This window comes from Ambystoma mexicanum, chromosome 12, assembly GCF_040938575.1.
Source record: "Ambystoma mexicanum isolate Mex_15411 chromosome 12, UKY_AmexF1_1, whole genome shotgun sequence".
In the NCBI taxonomy this organism is placed as follows: domain Eukaryota; kingdom Metazoa; phylum Chordata; class Amphibia; order Caudata; family Ambystomatidae; genus Ambystoma; species Ambystoma mexicanum.
Window position 1 is genome coordinate 729354841 of NC_090936.1, and position 19002 is coordinate 729373842.

Genomic DNA, 19002 nt, shown 5'->3' on the forward strand with positions numbered 1-19002 from the left:
ACAGCACATGAGCGGGGGGTGGGGGGCAACAGGAGAGACACGGGGCATGAGTAGGGGTTGGGGGGGCAACAGGAGAGACACGGGGCATGAGCGGGGGGTGAGGGGAGACAGACACGGGCGGGGCATGAGCAGGAGGTGGGGGCAACAGGAGACAGACACGGGGCATGTGCGGGGGGTGGGGGGAACAGGAGTCAGACACAGTGCATGAGCGGGGGGTGAGGGAACAGGAGACAGACACGGGGCATGAGCGGGGGTGGGGGGAACAGGAGTCAGACATGGTGCATGAGCGGGGGGTGGGGGAACAGGAGACAGACACGGGGCATGAGCGTGGGTTGGGGGGCAACAGGAGACAGATACGGGGCATGAGCGGGAGGTGGGGGGCAACAGGAGAGACACGGGGCATGAGCGGGGGTTGGGGGAACAGGAGAGAGACACAGCACATGAGCGGGGGGTGGGGGGCAACAGGAGAGACACGGGGCATGAGTGGGGGTTGGGGGCAACAGGAGAGACACGGGGCATGAGCGGGGGTGAGGGGAGACAGACACGGGCGGGGCATGAGCAGGGGGTGGGGGCAACAGGAGACAGACACGGGGCATTTGCGGGGGGTGGGGGGAACAGGAGTCAGACACAGTGCATGAGCGGGGGGTGAGGGAACAGGAGACAGACACGGGGCATGAGCGGGGGTGGGGGGAACAGGAGTCAGACATGGTGCATGAGCGGGGGGTGGGGGAACAGGAGACAGACACGGGGCATGAGCTGGTGCATGAGCGGGGGTGGGGGGCAACAGGAGACAGACACAGGGCATGAGTGGGGGGGTGGGGGGCAACAGGAGAGAGACTCCGGGCATGAGTGGGGGGTGGGGCCAATAGGAGACAGTCACAGGGCATGAGCGGGGGATGACCGGGAACTGGAGACATACACGGGGTATGAGCGGGGGTGGGGGGCAACAGGAGAGAGACACAGGGCATGAGCGGGGGGCTGGGGGACAACAAGAGAGACATGGGGCATGAGCGGGTAGGGGGAACAGGAGACAGACACGGGGCATGAGCGGGGGGTCGGGGGAACAGGAGACAGACACGGGGCATGAGCGGGGGGGGCAACAGGAGAGAGACACGGGGCATGAGCGGGGGGTGGGGGAACAGGAGACAGACACGGGGCATGAGCAGGGGGTGGCGGAACAGGAGACAGACACGGGGCATGAGCGGGGGTGGGGGGCAACAGGAGAGAGACACAGGGCATGAGCGGGGGCTGGGGGGCAACAGGAGACAGACACGGGGCATGAGCGGGGGGTGTGGGGTAACAAGAGAGACATGGGGCATGAGCGGGTGGGGGAACAGGAGACAGACACGGGGTATGAGCGGGGGGTCGGGGGAACAGGAGACAGACACGGGGCATGAGCGGAGTGGGGGCAACAGGAGAGAGACACGGGGCATGAGCGGGGGGTGGGGGAACAGGAGACAGACACGGGGCATGAGCGGGGGGTGGGGGAACAGGAGACAGACACGGGGCATGAGCGGGGGGTGGGGAGAACAGGAGACAGACACGGGGCATGAGCAGGGGGTGCGGGGGGTGGGGGGCAACAGGAGACAGACACGGGGCATGAGCGGGGGTGGGGAGAACAGGAGAAAGACACGGGGCATGAGGAGAACATAAGACAGACACGGGGCATGAGCGGTGGGGGGTAACAGGAGAGAGACATGGGGCATGAGCGGGGGGTGGGGGGAGACAGACACGGGGCATGAACGGGGGTAGGGGGCAACAGGAGACAGACACGGGGCATGAGCAGGGGGTGTGGGGAACAGGAGACAGACACGGGGCATGAGCGGGGGGTGGCGGGAACAGGAGACAGACACGGGGCATGAGCGGGGGGTGGGGGGAACAGGAGTCAGACACGGTGCATGAGCGGGGGGTGGGGGAACAGGAGACAGACACAGGGCATGAGCGGGTGGGGGGAACAGGAGACAGACACGGGGCATGAGCAGGGGAGTGGGGGGCAACATGAGAGAGACACAGGGCATGAGCAGGGGGTGGGGGAACAGGAGACAGACACGGGGCATGAGCGGGGGGTGGTGGGCAACAGGAGAGAGAATGCCCGCATGAGCGGGGGGTGGGGCCAATAGGAGACAGACACAGGGCATGAGCGGGGGATGGGGGGAACAGGAGACAGACACAGGGCATGAGCGGGGAGTGGGGGGCAACAGGAGAGAGACACAGGGCATGAGCCGGGGGTGGGGGGCAAAAGGAGACAGACACGGGGCATGAGCGGGGGGTGGGGGCAACAAGAGAGACATGGGGCATGAGCGGGTGGGGGGAACAGAAGACAGACACGGGGCATGAGCAGGGGGTCGGGGGAACAGGAGACAGACACGGGGCATGAGCGGGGGTTGGGGGAACAGGAGACAGACACGGGGCATGAGCGGGGGGTGATGAGAACAGGAGACAGACACGGGCATGAGCGGGAAGTGCGGGGGGTGGGGGCAACAGGAGACAGACACGGGGCATGAGCAGGGGGTGGGGGAACAGGAGACAGACACGGGGCATGAGGGGAACATAAGACAGACACGGGGCATGAGCGGTGGGGGGTAACAGGAGAGAGACAAGGGGCATGAGCGGGGGGTGGGGGGAGACGGACACGGGGCATGAGCAGGAGGTGGGGTAACAGGAGACAGACACGGGACATGAGCAGGGGGTTGGGGGAACAACAGAGACAGACACAGGGCATGAGCGGGGGGTGGGGGCCAACAGGAGACAGACATGTGGCATGAGTGGAGGTGGGGGGCAACAGGAGACAGACACGGGGCAGGAGCAGGGGGTGGGGGGCAACAGGAGAGACACGGGGCATGAGCGGGGGGGAACAGGAGACAGACACGGGGTAGGAGCGGGGGGCTGGGGGACAACAAGAGAGACATGGGGCATGAGCGGGTGGGGGGAACAGGAGACAGACACGGGGCATGAGCAGGGAGTTGGGGGAACAGGAGACAGACACGGGGCATGAGCGGGGGGGCAACAGGAGAGAGACACGGGGCATGAGCGGGGGGTGGGGGAACAGGAGACAGACACGGGGCATGAGCGGGGGGTGGCGGAACAGGAGACAGACACGGGGCATGAGCGGGGGTGGGGGGCAACAGGAGAGAGACACAGGGCATGAGCGGGGCGTGGGGGGCAACAGGAGACAGACACGGGGCATGAGCGGGTTTGGGGCAACAGGAGAGAGACACGGGGCATGAGCGGGGGGGGCAACAGGAGAGAGACACGGGGCATGAGCGGGGGGTGGGGGAACAGGAGACAGACACGGGGCATGAGCGGGGGGTGGTGGAACAGGAGACAGACACGGGGCATGAGCGGGGGTGGGGGGCAACAGGAGAGAGACACAGGGCATGAGCGGGGGGTGGGGGGCAACAGGAGACAGACACGGGGCATGAGCGGGGGTGGGGGGCAACATGAGAGAGACACAGGGCATGAGCGGGGGGGTGGGGGGCAACAAGAGAGACATGGGGCATGAGCAGGTGGGGGAACAGGAGACAGACAAGGGGTAAGAGCGGGGGGGTCGGGGGAACAGGAGACAGACACGGGGCATGAACGGAGTGGGGGCAACAGGAGAGAGACACGGGGCATGAGCGGCGGGTGGGGGAACAGGAGACAGACACGAGGTATGAGCGGGGGGTGGGGGAACAGGAGACAGACACGGGGCATGAGCAGGGGGTGGGGAGAACAGGAGACAGACACGGGGCATGAGCAGGGGATGCGGGGGGTGGGGGGCAACAGGAGACAGACACGGGGCATGAGCGGTGGGGGGTAACAGGAGAGAGACATGGGGCATGAGCGGGGGGTGGGGGGAGACAGACATGGGGCATGAACAGGGGTAGGGGGCAACAGGAGACAGACACGGGGCATGAGCAGGGGGTGTGGGGAACAGGAGACAGACACGGGGCATGAGCGGGGGGTGGCGGGAACAGGAGACAGACACGGGGCATGAGCGGGGGGTGGGGGGAACAGGAGTCAGACACGGTGCATGAGCGGGGGGTGGGGGAACAGGAGACAGACACAGGGCATGAGCGGGTGGGGGGAACAGGAGACAGACACGGGGCATGAGCAGGGGAGTGGGGGGCAACATGAGAGAGACATGGGGCATGAGCAGGGGGTGGGGGAACAGGAGACAGACACGGGGCATGAGAGCGGGGAAGTGGTGGGCAACAGGAGAGAGAATCCCGGCATGAGCGGGGGGTGGGGCCAATAGGAGACAGACACAGGGCATGAGTGGGGGATGGGGGGAACAGGAGACAGACACAGGGCATGAGCGGGGGGTGGGGGGCAAAAGGAGACAGACACGGGGTATGAGCGGGGGGTGGGGGCAACAAGAGAGACATGGGGCATGAGCGGGTGGGGGGAACAGGAGACAGACACGGGGCATGAGCAGGGGGTCGGGGGAACAGGAGACAGACACGGGCATGAGCGGGGGTTGGGGGAACAGGAGACAGACACGGGGCATGAGCGGGGGGTGATGAGAACAGGAGACAGACACGGGCATGAGCGGGGAGTGCGGGGGGTGTGGGCAACAGGAGACAGATACGGGGCATGAGCAGGGGGTGGGGGAACAGGAGACAGACACGGTGCATGAGGGGAACATAAGACAGACACGGGGCATGAGCGGGGGGTGGTGGGCAACAGGAGAGAGAATGCCCGCATGAGCGGGGGGTGGGGCCAATAGGAGACAGACACAGGGCATGAGCGGGGGATGGGGGGAACAGGAGACAGACACAGGGCATGAGCGGGGAGTGGGGGGCAACAGGAGAGAGACACAGGGCATGAGCGGGGGGTGGGGGGCAAAAGGAGACAGACACGGGGCATGAGCGGGGGGTGGGGGCAACAAGAGAGACATGGGGCATGAGCGGGTGGGGGGAACAGAAGACAGACACGGGGCATGAGCAGGGGGTCGGGGGAACAGGAGACAGACACGGGGCATGAGCGGGGGTTGGGGGAACAGGAGACAGACACGGGGCATGAGCGGGGGGTGATGAGAACAGGAGACAGACACGGGCATGAGCGGGAAGTGCGGGGGGTGGGGGCAACAGGAGACAGACACGGGGCATGAGCAGGGGGTGGGGGAACAGGAGACAGACACGGGGCATGAGGGGAACATAAGACAGACACGGGGCATGAGCGGTGGGGGGTAACAGGAGAGAGACAAGGGGCATGAGCGGGGGGTGGGGGTAGACGGACACGGGGCATGAGCAGGAGGTGGGGTAACAGGAGACAGACACGGGACATGAGCAGGGGGTTGGGGGAACAACAGAGACAGACACAGGGCATGAGCGGGGGGTGGGGGCCAACAGGAGACAGACATGTGGCATGAGTGGAGGTGGGGGGCAACAGGAGACAGACACGGGGCAGGAGCAGGGGGTGGGGGGCAACAGGAGAGACACGGGGCATGAGCGGGGGGGAACAGGAGACAGACACGGGGTAGGAGCGGGGGGCTGGGGGACAACAAGAGAGACATGGGGCATGAGCGGGTGGGGGGAACAGGAGACAGACACGGGGCATGAGCAGGGAGTTGGGGGAACAGGAGACAGACACGGGGCATGAGCGGGGGGGCAACAGGAGAGAGACACGGGGCATGAGCGGGGGGTGGGGGAACAGGAGACAGACACGGGGCATGAGCGGGGGGTGGCGGAACAGGAGACAGACACGGGGCATGAGCGGGGGTGGGGGGCAACAGGAGAGAGACACAGGGCATGAGCGGGGCGTGGGGGGCAACAGGAGACAGACACGGGGCATGAGCGGGTTTGGGGCAACAGGAGAGAGACACGGGGCATGAGCGGGGGGGGCAACAGGAGAGAGACACGGGGCATGAGCGGGGGGTGGGGGAACAGGAGACAGACACGGGGCATGAGCGGGGGGTGGTGGAACAGGAGACAGACACGGGGCATGAGCGGGGGTGGGGGGCAACAGGAGAGAGACACAGGGCATGAGCGGGGGGTGGGGGGCAACAGGAGACAGACACGGGGCATGAGCGGGGGTGGGGGGCAACATGAGAGAGACACAGGGCATGAGCGGGGGGGTGGGGGGCAACAAGAGAGACATGGGGCATGAGCGGGTGGGGGAACAGGAGACAGACAAGGGGTATGAGCGGGGGGGTCGGGGGAACAGGAGACAGACACGGGGCATGAGCGGAGTGGGGGCAACAGGAGAGAGACACGGGGCATGAGCGGGGGGTGGGGGAACAGGAGACAGACACGAGGTATGAGCGGGGGGTGGGGGAACAGGAGACAGACACGGGGCATGAGCAGGGGGTGGGGAGAACAGGAGACAGACACGGGGCATGAGCAGGGGATGCGGGGGGTGGGGGGCAACAGGAGACAGACACGGGGCATGAGCGGTGGGGGGTAACAGGAGAGAGACATGGGGCATGAGCGGGGGGTGGGGGGAGACAGACACGGGGCATGAACAGGGGTAGGGGGCAACAGGAGACAGACACGGGGCATGAGCAGGGGGTGTGGGGAACAGGAGACAGACACGGGGCATGAGCGGGGGGTGGCGGGAACAGGAGACAGACACGGGGCATGAGCGGGGGGTGGGGGGAACAGGAGTCAGACACGGTGCATGAGCGGGGGGTGGGGGAACAGGAGACAGACACGGGGCATGAGCGGGTGGGGGGAACAGGAGACAGACACGGGGCATGAGCAGGGGAGTGGGGGGCAACATGAGAGAGACATGGGGCATGAGCAGGGGGTGGGGGAACAGGAGACAGACACGGGGCATGAGAGCGGGGAAGTGGTGGGCAACAGGAGAGAGAATCCCGGCATGAGCGGGGGGTGGGGCCAATAGGAGACAGACACAGGGCATGAGCGGGGGATGGGGGGAACAGGAGACAGACACAGGGCATGAGCGGGGGGTGGGGGGCAAAAGGAGACAGACACGGGGTATGAGCGGGGGGTGGGGGCAACAAGAGAGACATGGGGCATGAGCGGGTGGGGGGAACAGGAGACAGACACGGGGCATGAGCAGGGGGTCGGGGGAACAGGAGACAGACACGGGGCATGAGCGGGGGTTGGGGGAACAGGAGACAGACACGGGGCATGAGCGGGGGGTGATGAGAACAGGAGACAGACACGGGCATGAGCGGGGAGTGCGGGGGGTGTGGGCAACAGGAGACAGATACGGGGCATGAGCAGGGGGTGGGGGAACAGGAGACAGACACGGGGCATGAGCGGGGGGTGGGGGGAACAGGAGTCAGACACGGTGCATGAGCGGGGGGTGGGGGAACAGGAGACAGACACGGGGCATGAGCTGGGGGTGGGGGGCAACAGGAGACAGACACGGGGCATGAGCCGGGGCATGAGCGGGGGTGGGGGGCAACAGGAGCCAAACACAGGGCATGAGTGGGGGGGTGGGGGGCAACAGGAGAGAGACTCCGGGCATGAGTGGGGGGTGGGGCCAATAGGAGACAGACACAGGGCATGAGCGGGGGATGATGGGGAACAGGAGAAAGACACGGGGTATGAGCGGGGTGGGGGCAACAGGAGAGAGACACAGGGCATGAGCGGGGGGTGGGCGGCAACAGGAGACAGACACGGGGCATGAGCGGGGGGGTGGGGGGCAACAAGAGAGACATGGGGCATGAGCGGGTGGGGGGAACAGGAGACAGACACGGGGCATGAGCGGGGGGTCGGGGGAACAGGAGACAGACACGGGGCATGAGCGGGGGGGCAACAGGAGAGAGACACGGGGCATGAGCGGGGGGTGGGGGAACAGGAGACAGACACGGGGCATGAGCGGGGGTGGCGGAACAGGAGACAGACACGGGGCATGAGCGGGGGTGGGGGGCAACAGGAGAGAGACACAGGGCATGAGCGGGGGGTGGGGGGCAACAGGAGACAGACACGGGGAATGAGCGGGGAGGTGGGGGGCAACAAGAGAGACATGGGGCATGAGCGGGTGGGGGAAGAGGAGACAGACACGGGGTATGCGCGGGGGGTCGGGGGAACAGGAGACAGACACATGGCATGAGCGGGGGTGGGGGGAACAGGAGACAGACACGGGGCATGAGCGGGGGGTGGGGAGAACAGGAGACAGAAACGGGCTATGAGCGGGGCGTGGGGGGCAACAGGAGACAGACACGTGGCATGAGCAGGGGGTGGGGGGCAACAGGAGAGACACGGGCATGAGCGGGGGGTTGGGGGAACAGAAGACAGACACGGGGCATGAGCGGGGGGTGGGCAGAACCGGAGACAGACACGGGGCATGAGCGGGAGGTGGGGGGCAACAGGAGAGACACGGGGCATGAGCGGGGGTTGGGGGCAACAGGAGAGACACGGGCATGAGCGGGGGGTTGGGGGAACAGAAGACAGACACGGGGCATGAGCGGGGGGTGGGCAGAACCGGAGACAGACACGGGGCATGAGCGGGAGGTGGGGGGCAACAGGAGAGACACGGGGCATGAGCGGGGGGTGGGGGGAGACAGACACGGGCGGGGCATGAGCAGGGGGTGGGGGCAACAGGAGACAGACACGGGGCATGTGCGGGGGGTGGGGGGAACAAGAGTCAGACACGGTGCATGAGAGGGGGCTGGGGGAACAGGAGACAGACACAGGGCATGAGCTGGGGGTGGGGGGCAACAGGAGACAGACAAGGGGCATGAGCCGGGGCATGAGCAGGGGGTGGGGGGTACCAGGAGAGACACGGGGCATGAGCGGGGGGTGGGGGAACAGAAGACAGACACGGGGCATGAGCGGGGGGTGGGCGGAACCGGAGACAGACACGGGGCATGAGCGGGGGGTGGAGGGGAACAACAGGAGAGACATGGGCATGAGCGGGGGGTGGGGGGCAACAGGAGACAGACACCAGGCATGAGCGGGAGGTGGGGGGAACAGGCAACAGACACGGGGCATGAGCGGGAGGTGGGGGGCATCAGGGGAGACACGGGGCATGAGCGGGGGTTGGGGGAACAGGAGACAGACACGGCACATGAGCAGGGGGGGGGCAACAGGAGAAACACGGGGCATGAGTGGGGGTTGGGGGGCAACAGGAGAGACACGGGGCATGAGCGGGGGGTGGGGGGAGACAGACACGGGTGGGGCATGAGCAGGGGGTGGGGGCAACAGGAGACAGACACGGGGCATGTGCGGGGGTGGGGGGAACAGGAGACAGACACGGGGCATGAGCGGGGGGTGGGGGGAACAGGGGTCAGACACGGTGCATGAGCGGGGGGTGGGGGAACAGGAGACAGACACAGGGCATGAGCCGGGGGTGGGGGGCAACAGGAGACAGATACAGGGCATGAGCCGGGGCATGAGCGGGGGTGGGGGGGCAACAGGAGAGAGACTCCGGGCATGAGTGGGGGGTGGGGCCAATAGGAGACAGACACAGGGCATGAGCAGGGGATGACGGGGAACAGGAGACAGACATGGGGTATGAGCGGGGGTGGGGGCAACAGGAGAGAGACACAGGGCATGAGCCGGGGGTGGGGGGCAACAGGAGACAGACACGGGGCATGAGCGGGGGGTGGGGAGAACAGGAGACAGAAACAGGGCATGAGCGGGGCGTGGGGGGCAACAGGAGACAGACACGGGGCATGAGCAGGGGGTGGGGGGCAACAGGAGAGACACGGGCATGAGCGGGGGGTTGGGGGAACAGAAGACAGACACGGGGCATGAACGGGGGGTGGGCGGAACCGGAGACAGACACGGGGCATGAGCGGGGGGTGGAGGGGAACAACAGGAGAGACATGGGGCATGAGCGGGGGGTGGGGGGCAACAGGAGACAGACACCAGGCATGAGCAGGGGGTGGGGGGAACAGGCAACAGACACGGGGCATGAGCGGGGGGCAACAGGAGAGACACGGGGCATGAGCGGGGGGTTGGGGGGAACAGGAGACAGACACGGCACATGATCGGGGGTGGGGGGCAACAGGAGAGACACGGGGCATGAGTGGGGGTTGGGGGGCAACAGGAGAGACACGGGGCATGAGCGGGGGGTGGGGGGGACAGACACGGGCGGGGCATGAGCAGGGGGTGGGGGCAACAGGAGACAGACACGGGGCATGTGCGGGGGGTGGGGGGAACAGGAGACAGACACGGGGCATGAGCGGGGGGATGGGGGAACAGGAGTCAGACACGGTGCATGAGCGGGGGGTGGGGGACCAGGAGACAGACACGGGGCATGAGCTGGGGGTGGGAAGCAACAGGAGACAGACAAGGGGCATTAGCCGGGGCATGAGCGGGGGTGGGGGGCAACAGGAGCCAAACACAGGGCATGAGTGGGGGGGTGGGGGGCAACAGGAGAGAGACTCCGGGCATGAGTGGGGGGTGGGGCCAATAGGAGACAGACACAGGGCATGAGCGGGGGATGACGGGGAACAGGAGACAGACACAGGGTATGAGCGGGGGTGGGGGCAACAGGAGAGAGACACAGGGCATGAGCGGGGGGTGGGGGGCAACAGGAGACAGACACGGGGCATGAGCCAGGGCATGAGCGGGGGTGGGGGGCAACAGGAGACAGACACAGGGCATGAGCGGGGGTGGGGGGAACAGGAGACAGACACGGGGCATGAGCGGGGGGTGGGGAGAACAGGAGACAGAAACGGGGCATGAGCGGGGCGTGGGGGGCAACAGGAGCCAGACACGGGGCATGAGCAGGGGGTGGGGGGCAACAGGAGAGACACGGGGCATGAGCGGGGGGTGGGGGAACAGAAGACAGACACGGGGCATGAACGGGGGTGGGCGGAACCGGAGACAGACACGGGGCATGAGCGGGGGGTGGAGGGGAACAACAGGAGAGACATGGGGCATGAGCGGGGGGTGGGGGGCAACAGGAGACAGACACCAGGCATGAGCAGGGGGTGGGGGGAACAGGAAACAGACACGGGCCATGAGCGGGAGGTGGGGGGCAACAGGAGAGACACGGGGCATGAGCGGGGGTTGGGGGGGACAGGAGACAGACACGGCACATGAGCGGGGGGTGGGGGGCAACAGGAGAGACACGGGGCATGAGCGGGGGGTGGGGGGAGACAGACAGGGGCGGGGCATGAGCAGGGGGTGGGGGCAACAGGGGACAGACACGGGGCATGTGCGGGGGGTGGGGGGCAACAGGAGAGAGACTCCGGGCATGAGTGGGGGGTGGGGCCAATAGGAGACAGACACAGGGCATGAGCGGGGGATGACGGGGAACAGGAGAGACACGGGCATGAGCGGGGGGTTGGGGGAACAGAAGACAGACACGGGGCATGAGCGGGGGGTGGGCGGAACCGGAGACAGACACGGGGCATGAGCGGGGGGTGGAGGGGAACAACAGGAGAGACATGGGGCATGAGCGGGGGGTGGGGGGCAACAGGAGACAGACACCAGGCATGAGCTGGGGGTGGGGGGAACAGGCAACAGACACGGGGCATGAGCGGGAGGTGGGGGGCAACAGGAGAGACACGGGGCATGAGCGGGGGTTGGGGGGAACAGGAGACAGACACGGGGCATGTGCGGGGGGTGGGGGGCAACAGGAGAGAGACTCCGGGCATGAGCGGGGCGTGGGGGGCAACAGGAGACAGACACGGGGCATGAGCAGGGGGTGGGGGGCAACAGGAGAGACACGGGCATGAGCGGGGGGTTGGGGGAACAGAAGACAGACACGGGGCATGAGCGGGGGGTGGGCGGAACCGGAGACAGACACGGGGCATGAGCGGGGGGTGGAGGGGAACAACAGGAGAGACATGGGGCATGAGCGGGGGGTGGGGGCAACAGTAGACAGACACGAGGCATGAGCGGGGGGTGGGGGGAACAGGCAACAGACACGGGGCATGAGCGGGAGGTGGGGGGCAACAGGAGAGACACGGGGCATGATCGGGGGTTGGGGGGAACAGGAGACAGACACGGCACATGAGCAGGGGGTGGGGGGCAACAGGAGAGACACGGGGCATGAGTGGGGGTTGGGGGGCAACAGGAGAGACACGGGGCATGAGCGGGGGGTGGGGGTGACAGACACGGGCGGGGCATGAGCAGGGGGTGGGGTGAACAGGAGACAGACACGGGGCATGAGCGGGGGGTGGGGGCAACAGGAGACAGACACGGGGCATGAGCTGGGGGTGGGGGGCAACAGGAGACAGACAAGGGGCATGAGCCGGGGCATGAGCGGGGGTGGGGGGCAACAGGAGCCAAACACAGGGCATGAGTGGGGGGGTGGGGGCAACAGGAGAGAGACTCCGGGCATGAGTGGGGGGTGGGGCCAATAGGAGACAGACACAGGGCATGAGCGGGGGATGACGGGGAACAGGAGACAGACACGGGTATGAGCGGGGGTGGGGGCAACAGGAGAGAGACACAGGGCATGAGCGGTGGGGGGTAACAGGAGAGAGACATGGGGCATGAGCAGGGGGTGGGGAGAACAGGAGACAGACACGGGGCATGAGCAGGGGATGCGGGGGGTGGGGGGCAACAGGAGACAGACACGGGGCATGAGCGGTGGGGGGTAACAGGAGAGAGACATGGGGCATGAGCGGGGGGTGGGGGGAGACAGACACGGGGCATGAACAGGGGTAGGGGGCAACAGGAGACAGACACGGGGCATGAGCAGGGGGTGTGGGGAACAGGAGACAGACACGGGGCATGAGCGGGGGGTGGCGGGAACAGGAGACAGACACGGGGCATGAGCGGGGGGTGGGGGGAACAGGAGTCAGACACGGTGCATGAGCGGGGGGTGGGGGAACAGGAGACAGACACGGGGCATGAGCGGGTGGGGGGAACAGGAGACAGACACGGGGCATGAGCAGGGGAGTGGGGGGCAACATGAGAGAGACATGGGGCATGAGCAGGGGGTGGGGGAACAGGAGACAGACACGGGGCATGAGAGCGGGGAAGTGGTGGGCAACAGGAGAGAGAATCCCGGCATGAGCGGGGGGTGGGGCCAATAGGAGACAGACACAGGGCATGAGCGGGGGATGGGGGGAACAGGAGACAGACACAGGGCATGAGCGGGGGGTGGGGGGCAAAAGGAGACAGACACGGGGTATGAGCGGGGGGTGGGGGCAACAAGAGAGACATGGGGCATGAGCGGGTGGGGGGAACAGGAGACAGACACGGGGCATGAGCAGGGGGTCGGGGGAACAGGAGACAGACACGGGGCATGAGCGGGGGTTGGGGGAACAGGAGACAGACACGGGGCATGAGCGGGGGGTGATGAGAACAGGAGACAGACACGGGCATGAGCGGGGAGTGCGGGGGGTGTGGGCAACAGGAGACAGATACGGGGCATGAGCAGGGGGTGGGGGAACAGGAGACAGACACGGGGCATGAGCGGGGGGTGGGGGGAACAGGAGTCAGACACGGTGCATGAGCGGGGGGTGGGGGAACAGGAGACAGACACGGGGCATGAGCTGGGGGTGGGGGGCAACAGGAGACAGACACGGGGCATGAGCCGGGGCATGAGCGGGGGTGGGGGGCAACAGGAGCCAAACACAGGGCATGAGTGGGGGGGTGGGGGGCAACAGGAGAGAGACTCCGGGCATGAGTGGGGGGTGGGGCCAATAGGAGACAGACACAGGGCATGAGCGGGGGATGATGGGGAACAGGAGAAAGACACGGGGTATGAGCGGGGTGGGGGCAACAGGAGAGAGACACAGGGCATGAGCGGGGGGTGGGCGGCAACAGGAGACAGACACGGGGCATGAGCGGGGGGGTGGGGGGCAACAAGAGAGACATGGGGCATGAGCGGGTGGGGGGAACAGGAGACAGACACGGGGCATGAGCGGGGGGTCGGGGGAACAGGAGACAGACACGGGGCATGAGCGGGGGGGCAACAGGAGAGAGACACGGGGCATGAGCGGGGGGTGGGGGAACAGGAGACAGACACGGGGCATGAGCGGGGGTGGCGGAACAGGAGACAGACACGGGGCATGAGCGGGGGTGGGGGGCAACAGGAGAGAGACACAGGGCATGAGCGGGGGGTGGGGGGCAACAGGAGACAGACACGGGGAATGAGCGGGGAGGTGGGGGGCAACAAGAGAGACATGGGGCATGAGCGGGTGGGGGAAGAGGAGACAGACACGGGGTATGCGCGGGGGGTCGGGGGAACAGGAGACAGACACATGGCATGAGCGGGGGTGGGGGGAACAGGAGACAGACACGGGGCATGAGCGGGGGGTGGGGAGAACAGGAGACAGAAACGGGCTATGAGCGGGGCGTGGGGGGCAACAGGAGACAGACACGTGGCATGAGCAGGGGGTGGGGGGCAACAGGAGAGACACGGGCATGAGCGGGGGGTTGGGGGAACAGAAGACAGACACGGGGCATGAGCGGGGGGTGGGCAGAACCGGAGACAGACACGGGGCATGAGCGGGAGGTGGGGGGCAACAGGAGAGACACGGGGCATGAGCGGGGGTTGGGGGCAACAGGAGAGACACGGGCATGAGCGGGGGGTTGGGGGAACAGAAGACAGACACGGGGCATGAGCGGGGGGTGGGCAGAACCGGAGACAGACACGGGGCATGAGCGGGAGGTGGGGGGCAACAGGAGAGACACGGGGCATGAGCGGGGGGTGGGGGGAGACAGACACGGGCGGGGCATGAGCAGGGGGTGGGGGCAACAGGAGACAGACACGGGGCATGTGCGGGGGGTGGGGGGAACAAGAGTCAGACACGGTGCATGAGAGGGGGCTGGGGGAACAGGAGACAGACACAGGGCATGAGCTGGGGGTGGGGGGCAACAGGAGACAGACAAGGGGCATGAGCCGGGGCATGAGCAGGGGGTGGGGGGTACCAGGAGAGACACGGGGCATGAGCGGGGGGTGGGGGAACAGAAGACAGACACGGGGCATGAGCGGGGGGTGGGCGGAACCGGAGACAGACACGGGGCATGAGCGGGGGGTGGAGGGGAACAACAGGAGAGACATGGGCATGAGCGGGGGGTGGGGGGCAACAGGAGACAGACACCAGGCATGAGCGGGAGGTGGGGGGAACAGGCAACAGACACGGGGCATGAGCGGGAGGTGGGGGGCATCAGGGGAGACACGGGGCATGAGCGGGGGTTGGGGGAACAGGAGACAGACACGGCACATGAGCAGGGGGGGGGCAACAGGAGAAACACGGGGCATGAGTGGGGGTTGGGGGGCAACAGGAGAGACACGGGGCATGAGCGGGGGGTGGGGGGAGACAGACACGGGTGGGGCATGAGCAGGGGGTGGGGGCAACAGGAGACAGACACGGGGCATGTGCGGGGGTGGGGGGAACAGGAGACAGACACGGGGCATGAGCGGGGGGTGGGGGGAACAGGGGTCAGACACGGTGCATGAGCGGGGGGTGGGGGAACAGGAGACAGACACAGGGCATGAGCCGGGGGTGGGGGGCAACAGGAGACAGATACAGGGCATGAGCCGGGGCATGAGCGGGGGTGGGGGGGCAACAGGAGAGAGACTCCGGGCATGAGTGGGGGGTGGGGCCAATAGGAGACAGACACAGGGCATGAGCAGGGGATGACGGGGAACAGGAGACAGACATGGGGTATGAGCGGGGGTGGGGGCAACAGGAGAGAGACACAGGGCATGAGCCGGGGGTGGGGGGCAACAGGAGACAGACACGGGGCATGAGCGGGGGGTGGGGAGAACAGGAGACAGAAACAGGGCATGAGCGGGGCGTGGGGGGCAACAGGAGACAGACACGGGGCATGAGCAGGGGGTGGGGGGCAACAGGAGAGACACGGGCATGAGCGGGGGGTTGGGGGAACAGAAGACAGACACGGGGCATGAACGGGGGGTGGGCGGAACCGGAGACAGACACGGGGCATGAGCGGGGGGTGGAGGGGAACAACAGGAGAGACATGGGGCATGAGCGGGGGGTGGGGGGCAACAGGAGACAGACACCAGGCATGAGCAGGGGGTGGGGGGAACAGGCAACAGACACGGGGCATGAGCGGGGGGCAACAGGAGAGACACGGGGCATGAGCGGGGGGTTGGGGGGAACAGGAGACAGACACGGCACATGATCGGGGGTGGGGGGCAACAGGAGAGACACGGGGCATGAGTGGGGGTTGGGGGGCAACAGGAGAGACACGGGGCATGAGCGGGGGGTGGGGGGGACAGACACGGGCGGGGCATGAGCAGGGGGTGGGGGCAACAGGAGACAGACACGGGGCATGTGCGGGGGGTGGGGGGAACAGGAGACAGACACGGGGCATGAGCGGGGGGATGGGGGAACAGGAGTCAGACACGGTGCATGAGCGGGGGGTGGGGGACCAGGAGACAGACACGGGGCATGAGCTGGGGGTGGGAAGCAACAGGAGACAGACAAGGGGCATTAGCCGGGGCATGAGCGGGGGTGGGGGGCAACAGGAGCCAAACACAGGGCATGAGTGGGGGGGTGGGGGGCAACAGGAGAGAGACTCCGGGCATGAGTGGGGGGTGGGGCCAATAGGAGACAGACACAGGGCATGAGCGGGGGATGACGGGGAACAGGAGACAGACACAGGGTATGAGCGGGGGTGGGGGCAACAGGAGAGAGACACAGGGCATGAGCGGGGGGTGGGGGGCAACAGGAGACAGACACGGGGCATGAGCCAGGGCATGAGCGGGGGTGGGGGGCAACAGGAGACAGACACAGGGCATGAGCGGGGGTGGGGGGAACAGGAGACAGACACGGGGCATGAGCGGGGGGTGGGGAGAACAGGAGACAGAAACGGGGCATGAGCGGGGCGTGGGGGGCAACAGGAGCCAGACACGGGGCATGAGCAGGGGGTGGGGGGCAACAGGAGAGACACGGGGCATGAGCGGGGGGTGGGGGAACAGAAGACAGACACGGGGCATGAACGGGGGTGGGCGGAACCGGAGACAGACACGGGGCATGAGCGGGGGGTGGAGGGGAACAACAGGAGAGACATGGGGCATGAGCGGGGGGTGGGGGGCAACAGGAGACAGACACCAGGCATGAGCAGGGGGTGGGGGGAACAGGAAACAGACACGGGCCATGAGCGGGAGGTGGGGGGCAACAGGAGAGACACGGGGCATGAGCGGGGGTTGGGGGGGACAGGAGACAGACACGGCACATGAGCGGGGGGTGGGGGGCAACAGGAGAGACACGGGGCATGAGCGGGGGGTGGGGGGAGACAGACAGGGGCGGGGCATGAGCAGGGGGTGGGGGCAACAGGGGACAGACACGGGGCATGTGCGGGGGGTGGGGGGCAACAGGAGAGAGACTCCGGGCATGAGTGGGGGGTGGGGCCAATAGGAGACAGACACAGGGCATGAGCGGGGGATGACGGGGAACAGGAGAGACACGGGCATGAGCGGGGGGTTGGGGGAACAGAAGACAGACACGGGGCATGAGCGGGGGGTGGGCGGAACCGGAGACAGACACGGGGCATGAGCGGGGGGTGGAGGGGAACAACAGGAGAGACATGGGGCATGAGCGGGGGGTGGGGGGCAACAGGAGACAGACACCAGGCATGAGCTGGGGGTGGGGGGAACAGGCAACAGACACGGGGCATGAGCGGGAGGTGGGGGGCAACAGGAGAGACACGGGGCATGAGCGGGGGTTGGGGGGAACAGGAGACAGACACGGGGCATGTGCGGGGGGTGGGGGGCAACAGGAGAGAGACTCCGGGCATGAGCGGGGCGTGGGGGGCAACAGGAGACAGACACGGGGCATGAGCAGGGGGTGGGGGGCAACAGGAGAGACACGGGCATGAGCGGGGGGTTGGGGGAACAGAAGACAGACACGGGGCATGAGCGGGGGGTGGGCGGAACCGGAGACAGACACGGGGCATGAGCGGGGGGTGGAGGGGAACAACAGGAGAGACATGGGGCATGAGCGGGGGGTGGGGGCAACAGTAGACAGACACGAGGCATGAGCGGGGGGTGGGGGGAACAGGCAACAGACACGGGGCATGAGCGGGAGGTGGGGGGCAACAGGAGAGACACGGGGCATGATCGGGGGTTGGGGGGAACAGGAGACAGACACGGCACATGAGCAGGGGGTGGGGGGCAACAGGAGAGACACGGGGCATGAGTGGGGGTTGGGGGGCAACAGGAGAGACACGGGGCATGAGCGGGGGGTGGGGGTGACAGACACGGGCGGGGCATGAGCAGGGGGTGGGGTGAACAGGAGACAGACACGGGGCATGAGCGGGGGGTGGGGGCAACAGGAGACAGACACGGGGCATGAGCTGGGGGTGGGGGGCAACAGGAGACAGACAAGGGGCATGAGCCGGGGCATGAGCGGGGGTGGGGGGCAACAGGAGCCAAACACAGGGCATGAGTGGGGGGGTGGGGGCAACAGGAGAGAGACTCCGGGCATGAGTGGGGGGTGGGGCCAATAGGAGACAGACACAGGGCATGAGCGGGGGATGACGGGGAACAGGAGACAGACACGGGTATGAGCGGGGGTGGGGGCAACAGGAGAGAGACACAGGGCATGAGCAGGGGGTGGGGGGCAACAGGAGACAGACATGGGGAATGAGCCAGGGCATGAGCGGGGGTGTGGGGCAACAGGAGACAGACACAGGGCATGAGCGGGGGTGGGGGGAACAGGAGACAGACACGGGGCATGAGCAGGGGGTGGGGAGAACAGGAGACAGAAACGGGGCATGAGCGGGGCGTGGGGGGCAACAGGAGACAGACACGGGGCATGAGCAGGGGGTGGGGGGCAACAGGAGAGACACGGGGCATGAGCGGGGGGTGGGGGAACAGAAGACAGACACGGGGCATGAACGGGGGGTGGGCGGAACCGGAGACAGACACGGGGCATGAGCGGGGGGTGGAGGGGAACAACAGGAGAGACATGGGGCATTAGCGGGGGGTGGGGGGCAACAGGAGACAGACACCAGGCATGAGCGGGGGGTGGGGGGAACAGGCAACAGACACGGGGCATGAGCGGGAGGTGGGGGGCAACAGGAGAGACACGGGGCATGAGCGGGGGTTGGGGGGACAGGAGACAGACACGGCACATGAGCAGGGGGTGGGGGGCAACAGGAGAGACACGGGGCATGAGTGGGGGTTGGGGGGCAACTGGAGAGACACGGGGCATGAGCGGGA